General features: G+C 44.8%; 1 pseudogene; it reads right to left on the minus strand.

Moving 5' to 3' along the window:
- Positions 1–14,817: 14,817 nt before the first annotated feature.
- On the minus strand, positions 14,818–15,122 carry LOC130878717 (NEDD8-like; annotated as a pseudogene).
- Positions 15,123–15,597: the final 475 nt, after the last annotated feature.

Raw genomic sequence — 15,597 nt, forward strand, 5'->3', positions numbered from 1 at the left:
CTGGTGCCAGAGATGGAGGAAGGGGCATGTGTGCAGCTAAGAAGCTAATGAAGGTGAGGGAAGACTCTTCCCTAGAGAGCCCTGCCTGGGTTTGGATTTCATCTTGCTAGTAGAGTTCTGACCTCCAGGACCTCAGGAATTAACATTTATCTACTACTACTACTATTACACACACACACACACACACACACACACACACACACACACACACACACACATTTCTGGCATTTGAGTAAACACATATGTTTGTGTTGATTTGTGTTTATGGGTCTCTGCAGCCATACCTATGCATGTACAAGACATTCTAGAACAACTCCATACCTCTACATGTTGTATGTGCATGCACACATGCAATATTATACCAAGTTTTCATGCAGAAGCTTCTAGGCTGAGGCCAGAGCCTGTCTGCTTCATCGCTCGGGCCCCTTCCTGATATAGGCTCTGGGCAGAGAGGCAGCACAGGAGCCCTTGACAGGAACCATTAATTTGCTCTTTCTCGCCCAGGGCTGGAGTAAAATGAAGCTTGTTTTCCATTTCTACACCAGGAGAAGGAGTGCATTGATTTTTCCTCACTTCTGATTGCTCACATTACAGGCTTGTTTCCAAATTATTGACACTTGGATCATTCATTCCACTGCATAAACATACTTTACAAGTCACCTTCGTCCCTTTGAGACATAGTCCTGGGTGGACCCCGAAGAAGTCCATGTTGTAGAGCAGTGTTCTCTGCTCAGAGAACATCCCCCTGAGGGCCAGTTCAGCTGTGCCTGACCCCTCTAATTATTCATTTGCTTACTTGCTGGTTAGTTTGTGTCAACTTGATACAAGTTAGAGTCACCTAGAAAGAGGACCTCAGCCAAGGAACTGCCTCCATCAGATTGACCAATAAGTAACCATATGGGTCATTTCCTAGAAACTACCTCCATCAGATTGGCCTGTAGACAACTCTATGGGTCATTTTCTAGAAACTACCTCCATCAGACTGGCCTGTAGATAACTCTATGGGTCATTTTCTAGAAACTACCTCCATCAGATTGGCCTGTAGGTAACCCTATGGGTCATTTTCTAGAAATTACCTCCATCAGATTGGCCTGTAGGTAACCCTATGGGTCATTTTCTAGAAACTACCTCCATCAGATTAGCCTGTAGGCAACTCTATGGGTCATTTTTTTTTTCACTATGGGCTGTGCCACCCATGGACATGTGGTCCTGGGTTGTAGAGGAAAGAAGGGTGGCCAATCCATAAAGAGCACACTAGTCAGCCGCACTCCCCCATGGCATCTGCTTCAGTTCCTGCTTCTAGGTTCCTGCCTTGAGCTGCTGCTCTGATTTCCCTCAGCAATCAGCTATGATGAGGGCATCTAAAGCAAACAAGTCCCTTCCTTCCTAAGATGCTTTTGGTCATGGTATTTTCTCCCAGCAACAGAAAGACAAGTAGGCTGCTTACCCATTAGTTTGTTGAAAAGTAGTGCTGAGTGCTAGCAATCTATAGACTGCAGGCTCTGAGGGTGTAAGCTGAGGGCACCAGCAGGTCCTTTATAGAACCAATTACCCTGGGACGTGTCTTACCAGCTTTTGTGGAAGCCTTCCACAATCCTCCTCAGTAAGTAGTAAAGAAATTCAAGAGAGTGGAGAGAGGAGGATGGGGGGCGGGGAATAGGAGGTAAGGAGGAGGAAGAAGAGGACCAGCAGAGCCCGAGCTGGCCAGGTGTCTTCTATTTGCATTGTTGCCCTCACCAGGTGAGGGCCTATGGAATAATCTCCAACATTCCTTTGAGCATGCAAAGCCAAGACAGCTGCTCAGGAACCACAGGCTGCTGTGAGCTGCCTAGCCCCTGGGGATGGTGAGAAGCTGAACCACTTTTGGCCTGGACCTCAAAGATGCTGCCCTTCTCTGCAGTCTATCCATCCCATGCTCACATCCCCCAGGCTTTTGAGCACCTGAGCTTGGAAGACACTTTCCTCCTAGTTTAACACCTGACTCTTCTAACACTTGGATTTGGACTTTAATGCAGGTTTCCTGTGGTGTTGCTTCCTTGAGAATGGAATGCAGGCAAAATCCTTTGGTCTGACCTCCTCACAAAAGGCTTTCCAATGCTCCCCTCTGCCCACCACCATCACTTTCACTTTCTAGATTTGCGTAGTCCTACAAGACATTAGCGGGGATGGGAAAACATGAAAGCCATGTGGATTGTTTGTCTGGGCCCTCTCCTCTGCCCCATGCTGAGCACCCCCAGAAGACTTCTTGATTGCGCTCAAGGGTGATTGTCCTATATTAAAGTGTTCAGAATAGCAGTTCCCCTTCCTCCTATGGGTGGACTCTGCATGGAGAGCTCAAGTCTCCAGACTCTCATGCCCTCTTCTGACACCCAGGGAGAGAAGAGGAAAAAAAATCCAGGTCAAACAGCATCCAGCTAGCTTCCCACCATCCATCCCCAGGAGCCTTGTAAGTTCCAAGGAGGGTTGGTGGTTCCTCCAGAAGGCCTTAGCTGGTCAGAGCATGTCTCCTGTTACTCCTTCCAACTGGGCCTAGAGAAAGCACAGGAATTTCTTCTAAGGGGCAGAAGCAGCAAAGTTGCTCACATCCCCACTGCCCATCCCGCCCTTGTCTTCTGCAGAGCTGCAACAGTATTCTGTGTGGTAATGGTGCACTAAAGGGATAGAGAAGTGCTAATACTAACTGAAGAGCTAAGGGTTTTAGCTCCTCTTGCAGAAGGCTTAGCAGAAAGGTTGAAAGCAGACCATTGTTTATTTTTTTTTTTAAAAAAAAAAAGCAATAAAAAAAAATACCTTAACAAGGGAAAAGCTTTCCTCTCCTTCCATGATGCTTGATTTCAGTCTGTAATGCAGATATGATGGCTGGAGCATCAGCAATCATCTTGGGCCACGAGGAGACCTTGAGGATGAGATCCATAAAGATGATGGTGCCTATACCAAAACATTCATGCTGGCTCCAAACAAGTCCCTGGAGGTCCTGCTGAATCGTTTCACTCCTGCATGAGTATGGAGAGTTGACATTTCTCTATGCCACAGTACCCATAATATAGCCATGGATCACTTGCAGTTATTTATACCTAATTTCATATTAACTAAAATGGAACAAAATGAAAAAGTTAGTTGTTATGTTAGTCCTGTCCTCCTTTGGGTAAAGCAGATGAAGAACATCCATATCCCAAGGGAAAATTCTCTTGGGCAGTGTTGTGCAATTGCGGCAGATTTTAGCCAGAACTTGTGAATTAGTATCATTACAAAGATTTATACACACACACACACATCAATCACCTCCTCTTAAAATTGTTTGTTTTTATATATTTTTAAATTGAAGTGTAATTTATATCGGGTAGAAGGCACAAATCTTAAGAGTACAGGTTGATGCATTTTTAATGTGCGTGTACCAGTGTGACTACTACTCAAATCGATAAGGGAAACATTTCCATCACTCCAGAAACTCGCCTCGTAGCCCTTCCCAGCTGACCTACAACAACGCTCTGCAATGTCTCCATGCCCGCCTGCTCTTGAACTCAGGAACTCAGGATCTGACAGCATCTTCCCTTAACACCTAGTTCCTTTTCTCAGCAAATGCTTTTGACAGGCTCCCCTGCTCACAAGTGCTTGTATTATTTTATTGCTAGCCAGGGCAATGTTTATCCGTTCCCCTGCCAAAGAACATCTCAGTGGTTTCTTGGTTTTGCCTATAATGAATAAAGTTACTGACTGCTGTTCTAAAGTCTTTCTCTGGTAAGTCCTATGGTGTTTTCTGGCCTGGTCACTGAAAGACTGCAGCAATGAGGTTTCTGGTAAGAATTTGAAGGAATGCCTACAGTTAAACTCCCTGTCTTCTGATACAGGCACTAAAGCTCAGCCAATTTGGCACATAAAATTAGTCATCACATGTCCTAAATTAGTTTACTGGCTCTGTGAGGGAAAAGAAAAATCCAATTTAACTCCTTTGTGCCTATGAAAACCAAAAGGCCAGAGTGAAAAAGGACTCTGCTGGGTCAGAGCTTATATTAGCGCTGGTGAGATGCCCATTAGGTAAAGGCACTTGTTACCTGAGCCTGGTGACCTGTGTTCAGTCCCCAGAACCCACATGAAGGTGGAAAGAGAGAACTGACTCTACAAGTTGTCCTCTGACCTACACACACACACACACACACACACACACACACACACACACACACACATATACACCACCACCACCACCAATAATAATAAAAGAAAAAAATTAAAAAGAACTCATATCCATTCAAAATAATTTGCACGTGGGGAAGTGACTATAGAATCCTTTCAATAGCTCAATCAATGCCCCCTCCCAAACTGATGTGAACAGACAGGGAGAGTGGTGTGGCAAGCAGATCAGCCCAGGGGAGTTTGGAGCACAGGGACAGCTGTTTGTTTAGGGATGACTTGGGAAGTTGTAGTGTTTTTTTTCTGAAAACAATCAAAGCACTTTAAGGAGGGAAAATTCATGCAAGGTGAATATGCGTTTTGAATAGGTGGATTGAAGGGGAAGAAAAGGAGTGGAAACTACACAGAAGCTGGGATAATAATAATATAATAACATATTATATTATTATAGATTATATAATAATAATTGTTCTTGAATGTTTTGTTAAAATATGTTAAATTTTTCAGGATGGATATTTTCCCCATATAAATTATGGCTAGTTTTTTGTATTAAGAGATATTTAATGTTCTTTGAACTCCGAGTGTTAAGATTTGAGACATGTAGGATGGATGGGGAGATGCTCTGGGAGGCTGCTGTGCCTGGCTTCGTCTGTGTCCCTGAGAGAATGGCTATGTCAGCTCAGTCCCTTCACAACCCCACATCCAATGCAGGCTCAGGACCAGTGCAGGCACCTGATGACTTTGAGAGAGTCTGATATTGAAGGAAGGGGAATGGCTTCCTGCCCCTTCCCTACCCTTTCTGTGACAGGGATTGACTCTTGCAGGCAGCATGTCCTAACCTTCTGTGTCCATGGCTTCTAGGAGGGCTGAGCCAGTTGTAGGTGCTGGTTGAAGATGGAGGGGTACAAGTGAAAAGCTAGACCATTGCCCTCTTCCTTGATTGCTATGGATGGTGTCTCCAGTGGGTGCTCTTCCTGCTTTGTGGTTCTGACTCTCTGGGTCATTCTTCCTCTGTCTCCATAGTCTGGGGTAGTGGAGCCTTTCTTTTGTTGCTTATCAAGGCTGCCTCCTTATCTTGTTCTGTTTCTCTTAGCTACCTTGTTACCCATGGAACCAGAGTACCAGTCTCCTATGTGCACGCACCTCAAGAAGAAGGCTTATTCTTCCTTACTGAATCCTGATGAATGCAACTTTTCTGGCTGTGAATTCCTGGGAAATTCCCCGCCTATGCACCATGGACTGCTGTTAGAAACTTCATTAGAACAAACATGGGAGCTGCTGTTTGCACTGAAATGAAGATGCTGCCCTTCTTCTAGGAAATACGTGGGCGGGTAAGCATGTTGGGAGAAAGAATAGACAAGGTTGAGAGGAGAAAGTAATCCTAACAATAACTTACAGTGCCCGGACCATCACTTTGCACTGAAGGCTTTGCAGACATTCTCTGACCTTAGAAGAAGCCCCATTGCCCTCACTTTACAGGTGAGTGAGAAGACTAGAAAATAAAATCAAACCTCTGGCATGGTCCCCTCCAGATTCCATGGCCATTCTGTGTATCACAAAAGAGATGCCATCACAAGCAAATAGAATGGTTTGTTTTTAGTTATGTATGTATGTCAGGCATCAGGTGCATGCTTGTAATTCCCTGTACTGAGGCTGAGGCAGAAGGACTGTCATTTTAACACCATCTTGGGCAGGACTTATCTCAAAAATGTTTAAAAAATATAATGTACACATATTTAACAATTTAAGTATGAACATATAATAAGCTTAATAATCAGTAGGCTTAATAATATTAGGAAGCCTATTCAATCAGGACTTGCTACTGAACAGTGGGAGAGTTGTATTCTTATTGTCCAAATCACCCCACTGGTGTCTGTGATGTCACACTCTGAGATAAGAGGCAAGCTGCAGGACTGCACAACCTAGGGTCTGTGTGACAACATGAGAATTCAGATATCACACTGGCCGTCACTTTAACAGAACTACATTTTAGGGGACTTGCCACATCAAGATCCTGCGCCTGATTGTCCAGGAGACCTTGTCTTTCTCATAGGTCACAGAGCAAACACTGTGAGAAACAAACCAATTAACTGAAGAAAGAGGAGCGAACAGAGAGCAAAGAGGGCCTTGCAGTGTGCACGGTAGAGCAGCCAGACAGGAAAAGCCAAGAAAATGAGTCTCAGAGGCCTTTGAAACATTTAACCTTTCCTTGGGAGGACTTAGTGAAGAAGCCTACCTAGGAGTTTAGAATTTTCAAAAAACTCTTTGATAAATGTGAAGAGCAAAGAATTCTTATTGAGAATAAGCTGGATCAAACAGGCAGAGAGGACATTACCATGGCCCTTTCCAAGGAGACAGGAAGATTGCACAGTGGTAAAAGCTTGAATTTGGATTCCCAACAGCACATAGAAGCCAGGCACCTGTAATCTGCTGTTGGGGAGATGGAGCCAAGAGGATCAATGAAGTTCACTGACCAGTCAGCCCAACTGAATCTGTGAGCATTAGATACAGTGAGAAACCCTGTCTTAAAAAGTAGGCAGAAAGCAAGAGATGTCAACCTCTGGCCTCTACACAGATGATCATACATGTGTGTATGCAGATGTGCATGAATGTGTACCATATAAGTACCATACACATACAACACCACACACACACACACACACACACGCACACACAATCCAAACAATACTTAAATGGAATGAATCTGCTTTCACACATAATGTGTTCTTGATACTCCTTTGTGTGAGATTAGCATTCTCTCTGCTGTGACCTGTGATTCTCTTTGTAGCCATCTTGACTAACAGTGTGACCAGGTGCTGCTGACTGATTTCCAAGGCTTCATCATAAGTCTATCATGCACTTCTGCCTTACTACCTAGAGATTCTTGCTCTTGAGACCCAGCCACCATACCCTGAGAAAGCCCAGAAGAGACCATGAAGAGATGGCACACAGAGATATTCTGGCCAATGGTCTACAAGAGGTCCAGCTAATAGGCAGCTGATCTCAACCACTGGATTCATAAGTAATGATGCAGCCAGATATTTCTGGCCTCAGTCACTGAGTTACCCCCAACTAGTGGATCTTTCCAGTTGAGTCCCCAAGATTGAGAAAAGCAAGTATCCCTGCTTTACCTTATCTGACCTCTTGAAATAGAGTAGAATAAAGTATTTGTTTTTAACATCACTAATATTTAGAGGCTCTGTTAGATAGTCAGAACACTACTTTTACTTTGGGTTCATAACTGTCTTTTGACTTCAGGCTATGTGAGGCCTGCTTTCTGCTCCAAGATCTGTTCTTGTACAATGGACACAATGTTGCAAGAAGGCTGCTTGCTCATTTTCCAGCCACTCAGACTCCCAAAATAATCACACAGAAACTGTATTAATTAAATCACTGCTTGGCCTGTTAGCTCTAGTTTCCTATTGGCTAACTCTTACATCTTAATTTAACTCATTTCTGTTAATCTGTGTATCACCACTTGGCTGTGGCTTACTGGGTAAAGTTTCAGCATCTGTCTCCAACGGGGCTACATGGTTTCTCTTCTCTCTGCCTCCTTTCTCCCAGCATTCAGTTTAGTTTTCCTCACCTAGCTCTGTTCTTCCCTGCTCTACTATAGGCTCAAAGAAGTTATTTATTAACCAATGGTATTCACAGCATACAGAGGAGAATTCCCACATCACCTCCCTTTTTTTTTGTTTAAATAAAAAGGAAGGTTTTAATTTTAACATAGTAAAATTACATCAGTTTTCAAGCAAGAATTATAGTTGTAATATTTATATCTACTTTATTTTTTATCATAACTAAGGAAAAATACAATTATAACTATCAATTCTTCAACTCCATCAAAGACTCCAGAAGGGTATAATACTACCTCCAGATTTGACAGAGACATCTCGCTACCTGGACAGTCACCTAGAGTTCTTCTGTGCCATTGGGGCATCCGTCTTTAGCCTACAGGCCATGAAGCAGGAAATTTGAAAGACTGCTTTGCCTCTATTTGGAGTTTGTCAGTCATTTTCTTCTGTGTCCTGCAGAATGTCTCTCAGACTCTTTCATGAAGCAAGAACCCCGAAGTTCTGTCTCACTTTCCTTTGGCAACTTCAGTAGTCATCTCTCTGTGGGTCCTGCATATCCAGTTCACACAGCATACCATAAAACAATCCAGGCAAGAGCAGTTTCTTGCCCAAATGCCTATCAAACTTTATGAGGAGCCTCTTTGATGTCCATCATCTTCTTGAAGTAATTGGTGCTGCCAGGAGCAGATGTGTCTCACTGTCATGACACAATATACCACATTGTGTGTGCCCATAATCACCATTATGGTTCATGTGTGAAATATCCCAAATGGGCTCATGTGCATGAATACTTGGTCTAGAGATGCTGGTAGTATTTTAGAAGGTTTGGGACCTTTAGGAAGCAGAGCCTCACTAGAAAGAGTGGTTTCCTCAGTTTCTGCAGCCTCATCCTACCTCCTGCCCATTCACTGCTCTCTGGCTTGAGATACAATGTGACAAGTTGACCCACATCCAATAGCATATCTTCTCTGTCATGGTGGACCAAGCCTTTGATCTGTGAGTCAGAAGGAACCTTTCCCCTTCTAAGTTCCTTTTTTCAAATATTTTGTTGTAGCAACTAATACACTGAAGCCCCCACCCCTGCTACAAGAGCCACCTTACTTAGGCCAACCAGAGGAGCCAGGCACACCCCATGGTTTCTCCAGCCACATGGAGCCAGGGCAGTTCTATACCCATTCATCCGGTTCTCACTTCTTAAAGATTTCAGCGAGATCCAGATTTACATGTTCATGAACTTAGATATGAAGTTTGGTGGACAATATGGGTGCAGCTGTGGCCTGGTCCCAGATAATTCACTGCTGCCCCTACTGTGTGGCTGGATCTCCTGACTTTGTAAGATGAGCCCCAGTTCTGTGGCAAAGTCTCCTAGTTTTAATTTAAACCTTTAAGCAGGTGATGCTAACTGTTGCTTCCTGTGTGGAAGGAGTTCTCAATTAGCCTTCTCTTTCCAGAGGACATTCAACATAGTATAAAGTGCTTCCTATGTAGCTATGAACCCCTTAGAGAAATGGAACCTCATGTCCGGTGTCCCTGCTCCCAGAGTGTTCAGTGTAGGACTGAATGCTATTTGTGCAGTCAATATTGAGGTTTCCATTGTAATACGAATGGGGGCCTGCTTGTTGTTGGGATTTTTGTCCCACCCAGTACCCCACAACTGTTTAGCCCCAAAGAAAATCACACATAAATCATAAGCTGATTGGCCCATTAGCTCTAGCCTCTCACTGGCTAACTCTCACATCTTGATTAACCCATTTTTCTGATCTATGTTAGCCATGTGGCTCAGAACCTTTTTCAGTGGGGCAGATCACATCCTGTTGCTTCGGTGATCTGGGCAGGAGTGGGAGGAATCAGCTTCCTCCTTCCCAGAATTCTCCTGTTCTCCTTGCATCATATCTATTTCCTGTTTGGTTTTTCCCACCTATACTTCCTGCCTGGCCAATCAGCATTTATTTAAAACATGATTGACAGAATACAGACAATCCTCCCGCACCACCCCATGGCCTCAGTCTTTGCCATGAGGATTCAGTTGCTGCCCTCCACCCTCTTTCCCACAGCCTCAGCCTAATGTGGCTCTCAGACCTGCCTTGTCTTTGGAGAGGTCATCCTCTAGATTTTTTCTTCAGACTGTACCCTTCTGAAGCAGCCTTTTGCATTCTGAAGGTGATCCTTTCCTTTTATGGCTTCTCTGTTTCGATTTGGAGTCTGGATTATTGACAGCCCTTCTGGATGCAGTGTGTGAGTCTGCTGTGAGTCAGGGGCCCCTCTCAGTTTTGTCTCTGCCAAAGTGGGGCTCTCTAAGCTGGCTATCGCAGCCACATTCCGACGTGCATGCAGATCGTACGTTAGACTGCACAGCACCAAGAATGCTGCCCTTGAGAAGTTGTCTCTAGCATTGTGAATACTCAGTCATCAACAGTGTTCCAAGAGTCTCTGGAGAGCTGGCACCCCTGACAAAACACAGTGAAGTGCTGTTCCCTTCCACACATGCCGACGAAAGAAGGCAAGTCTGGATTTGGGGCACATCTTTCCATGATGGCAAAACATTATCTTTTCTTTATGAATAATAGAAGACACTTGGCTTGCTCATAATTTTTTAAAAGCTATAGTCATAGTAACACGTGTGTTGCCTGTTAATATGAGATCTACCACCCGCTTCTTAAAGACAACAGCTTAGTTTTACAATGTGTTCTTATGCTCCCAACAGAGCAATCTCTATTAGATTTTCAACTCAGCTAAAGTAAGGTACAGGGGGAAAAAGAACTTTTCTACTAGTGAGATTCCTGGCTCCAACCCTTGTGGGGTGACAGAAAAGTTCGGAACAGAAGAGACAAATCTTCCATGAAAAGAATATTGAGAGATTCTATACAACCAGAGTGAGGGGTGTCTGTCCACATAAGTCACTCTCCAAAGGAAAGAGCTCAGCTTTCAGAAGAAGCACTCAAAACACAAGAGAGACATTCCAGGTGTGTCCAAGCTCAGGTGCCCTTGGCTGTAGTATAAAGGTGGCCTTGCTTCTTATCTGTGAAGGGAGAGGAAAGAGCCTTTTGTGGACATAGAATCCAGGCAGCACAGTATCTTGTTCACTAGGGAGACTGGTATGATGGAGATTTGGTGGCCCCACCATTGGGTGAGTTCTCATGACCTACCCATGTTCCCACAGTTCTGTGATAAATTATTATGAGGACTAAAGGGGATCCAATCAACAGAATGCATCCCCATGGGGCCTCTGGCATGGAGGCCTGGTGGAGATGGGCACGAGTTGCTCAACTGAAAACCTCTGGCTCCATGTCAGTATCCAGCCAATGGGCCTTGGTTTTAGAAGTATTTCTTCATTCAGACTGTGTTTGCATATGTTAATGAAGTGCTTTCATTCAGAAATATAAGCATGAAGAAGATACAACAGGACTCTCGTGGGAAAGAGAAAAGTCAACAGGCAAATAAATCACTCAGGTAAGGACATGGTGTGTGTGTGTGTGTGTGTGTGTGTGTTCCTGACACCAGGAACACAAGGGCACCCTCTCTGAGTAGTGGCCTTTCAGCACTCCTGGAGCCATGAAGAAGATATGGGGAATGGAGTTCCAGGCAGAAGGAACAGCAAGTGCCAAGGGCCTGAGACAGCTACAGCCATGATGTTTTAGAGACTTGCTTGACTGCAGAGTAGAGGAAGATGAATTTCCCAAATATCTTACTCCAGTGGTGAGATGTGGGATGCTGGAAGCATTTCCAGCATTGACAGCCCAAAGCTGCAGGTGGTTTTCAGGAGACAAAGCCCAGTTCTTTTCTGAGTGCTGGAAGCAGACGTCTGTTGGCAGGATGATTTCAGTACCCCTCTCTAGGATAATGGTCAAGAGATGCAATGCACAGGGCACAAATGCTTGATACTTGTTCGTTCTCGTTTGTGTTGTTTAGCCTAGGTTTAAATTCTATCCAACTCTCTTTTGCATGTTATCCTGTATTCTTCTCTAACCCAATCTGTATCTCTTTGCTTATCCGTTTCTGCCCTCCATTCTGAGCTCTCTCTCTCTTTTAGTCTATTGATTCTGTTCTTTTTTTTTTTTTTTTTAAAGTCCGTTTCTGCCTCTCCCATTCCTTCTGCCAGACTGAGAGCAGCTGTGTGCTCAGCCCAGGAGCCGGCAGCTCTCCATGGTGCTGACTCGGATGATGGGTCCCAGGCTTCCACCCTTCATTAGGGACCAGAGATGGATGGTGGTGTTTTCCCCTGAGCAGCCAATCAGCAAGGACTCTTCATCTGCTGCAGCAGGTAGAGAAATCGTCCTCTCTGGAGCCCTTGGTCATGAGAGCAGCTGCCTTTCCACCCCCTCATGCAGGAACACTTAATCCTGCCTTGTCCAGGCCCATATGGCCTCTGCGGGGGCTGGAGCAGGAGGTGCTTCCTGGTCTCTGGACTGCATCGAAGCAGATTGGAAGAGGATTTATTTCTTCTGCTCCAGTGGTGCAGAGCGGCTCCCGTGTGTGTGTGTGTGTGTGTGTGTGTGTGTGTGTGAGAGAGAGAGAGAGAGAGAGAGAGAGAGAGAGAGAGCGCCCTTCAGGAAATACAGGCTCTTTCTTTATAGAAACTTTGCAGAAGAATGGTAGCAGAACCTTGTCACTTTATGCCTCAAGGTTGAGGAAGGAGAGAAGTAAAGAGATTTGAGAAGATGAAATGTGATTGAAGGATTTCCAGCCACCATCTCATTCCTACTCCACCACCATGTGATGCTGGGGAAAGGATAGCTTGGTTTCTCTTCTCCAAAACAAGGCATAAAACTTTTACTAAGACTTATACTTAGAAACACAAGGGGACTTGGCAGATGAGCACTGTGTACAGACCAATACCTTAGAATTTGGGGGAGTTTCTTAGGCTCAGGCTCTGTGGCAGGTGCTTTACATGTATTATTTCATGCTGTCCTTAATCCTAATAGAGTGAGGTTCATTTGATGACTGAAGAAGGAACTGAGGAATCTGAGAGATTGCATATACCTCCCCATGTGGGAACATGTGCACACATGAACACGCACACTCACAGGTTTGCCTGACTGCATAGCTCATGACACTCCCCTGGTCTCTGTTTCCCATTCTGCCTTGGAAGCTGAGCTGTGGTTGATGTCCCTGTAGCCAGTTATCTTGATGGCCTATGAGAGACCTGGGCAGATGGCAGGGCTCGAGTTTGCAGATTCCATGACAACACTTGGGTTCTCACCTTGAATACCCCAGAGGACACTTAGAAGGATTTTGAAGTTCCTTACCCAAGGACAAAACCATCTGCTCAGTGATCAAAATCTGTGATATTTTCCAATACTTTTGTTCATCAGAGGTTAAGAAGACCATGTGTCCAAAGCCTTATTTGTCCAGAGATAGCAGAGTTGTGTCTGAAGAAAAAGGAACTTCTCCGATTTTAGAAAGTTCTGCTCAACTGTAATAAGGCTCTAGCCTGACTCCAGCATTGTGTGGATAGCTGGTGCTCTTCCGGTCTTTGTTTTGCAGTGTGGTGAAGGGTCTTGTGCATTCTAGACTTGATCACTTGATCACTGAGTAGACTCTTAGCCCCTCTGCATTCTATATACAATGTCAACATCCAACTCCAAAACACATCCAACTGGTGGACTTCATTTCCATGGCTTTAGAGTCAGATTCAAAACTCTAAGCACAATCTATGGTGGTTTGAATGAGAAGTGTTCCCCATAGGCTCCTGTGTTCAAACACTTGGTCCTCAGTTGGTGATGCTGGTTGGGGAGGTGTAAGAGATCTGGTCTTGCTGGAGGAAGTATGTCAGTGGGGTTGGGCTTGGAAAGTATACAGCCACATTCCAATTCAGTCTTTCTGCTTCATGTTTGCAGTTGAAGATGTGATCTCTTGGGTTCCTAGCCCTGCTGCCATGCCTATTGCTTACAGTCATGCCTTTCTGCCATGATGGACTCATCCCTCTGGAACCATAAGTCAATATAAACCTTTGCTTCTGAAAGTTGCCTTTGGCCATGGTATCATATTACAACAACAGAAAAGTAATTCACATGCAACCCTTCTGGAAGATGCTTAGGAAACTCGGCAGGGAAAGGTTCAGAAGTGAGTTGAGCTTCTGCAACTTGGATGTCCAGCTTTGTAAGCATGAATATGGCCATACTTCCTACTTTCAAATCAGAATGCAATGGGTCCCTTATCATATTTTAAAAATAATCTCAGCAAATGAAAAGATGTGGAGATTTTGGATCATGTGTATAAAAGAAAAACCTTGGTGCAGATTCAGTCCTACACAGTCAAACAGACAAGCTGCTTTCTTTGCTTGATCAGCCTGCTAGTGGGTAGGGTCTAGCTGTCTCTGGAACTGTTGCTACATGGGATGGCTCCTAAAAACTGGCCCAGCATATTGTGACATTTCCCATGCATGGCTGGGGGTGCAGGGCCCCTTCACTGAACTACGAGTTCACTGTTTTGGCTAGACTTCCTGACTAACAAACTCCAATAATCCCTCCTCTGACTCCCCGGAACTGGGATTTCAGGCATATGCCACTGCATTCATCTTTTAACATGGGTGGGGAAGATTGAACTCGAGTCCTTGTGTTGATTGAGAGTGGACACAGACACCTGTAACTTGCTGTGGGGGTGACCAGAACCTTCTTTTATTTTGAGAAATCCCTTTCTCTGTGCGTCAGTCAGCACTAACATGCTGGAGCAGAAACACCCGAGTTCCACAGAAGGACAACAGGACAAGCACTGGGAAGACCTCTAGTGGGCTTGCTTCTTCTGTGCCGGCTGTTGGGTCTGAAGCCAGTGCAGGCTAGCAATGTGATTGCTGGATGAGCACTTAGGGAGAGTGAAGGACAAGCTGGAATCATGGAGGCAGCTGCACCCGATGGTGTGTGGAGCTGGCTCATAACAGCTCTGAAGAGAACATTATTTTTTTTCAGGAGGCTAGGAAATATTTTATTGACAACCAAGGATATAGCCATAAGAGAGGGAAGCACACAGGACTGCAAACTAAAACCCAACAGCCAGTAATGGTCATTTGGGCCAGGAGCACTGCACCCTGGTGTCTTCACATTCTCCCACCAGTAGACACACAAGACTGGGCATCCAAGGGAGGGGGCAGAAGTTCTGGTGTCCCAGAGCATGAGAGGATATGTGATGCTTAATTATGAGCGACAGGGCAAGGAGGTAAAATGGAACCGAGGTTCATCACTGCCCAAGACCACCTCCACCTCTAAGAGCCAACACCAGGTGGAGGACTGAACCACCTAGGATCTTGTAATCAGCTGCTGTCTTCTCATCATTCATTTGTTTGCCACTGTAGATGAGCCTCTGCTGTTGTAGGGGGATGCCCTCTTTCTCTTCCACACGATCCTTGTTTCGCTCCACCTTGTCTGTGGGTTCAATGTCGATCTCAATCTCCTTTCCAGTCAGCGTCTTCACTTAAATTAGCATCTTCCTCACAGGTTGGGGCTGCAGGCGGCTGTAGTGCTGCTTCTCCCGCTGTGGTCACCACTGCTGCTTCCCAGCCTGGAGAGTACATTATTAAATATCAGAGTTTCTCTGGTCCAACTGTTAAATGCAGCCATTACTAAAAATTATAGTATGTAAGCTTACCAGTAAGTAAATCACATTAAAAGCAACAATGATAAGAACTTAAAATCCATCACTTGCTGAGCATTTTGCTAGGTTTCATTGCCTATGTGCTTGAGTTTATTTATATGTGTTACCTCTTAATGGTGGAAAACAGCGTAACACATTTTACTGCACATCCCCTTCAGCTCCATGTATGGTGGGATTGAATCGGCGGCTTGCAGTGAGCCTCAACGACAGTAGTTATTCCAGAGACACTGACAAATACAATGAATCAGGGATTGACTTATTATTCCATTGATAGACATGTTTAAAATGGGCTGGCAAGAAGGCTCAG

This window comes from Chionomys nivalis, chromosome 7 (genome assembly GCF_950005125.1).
Source record: "Chionomys nivalis chromosome 7, mChiNiv1.1, whole genome shotgun sequence".
Taxonomy (NCBI): Eukaryota; Metazoa; Chordata; class Mammalia; order Rodentia; family Cricetidae; genus Chionomys; species Chionomys nivalis.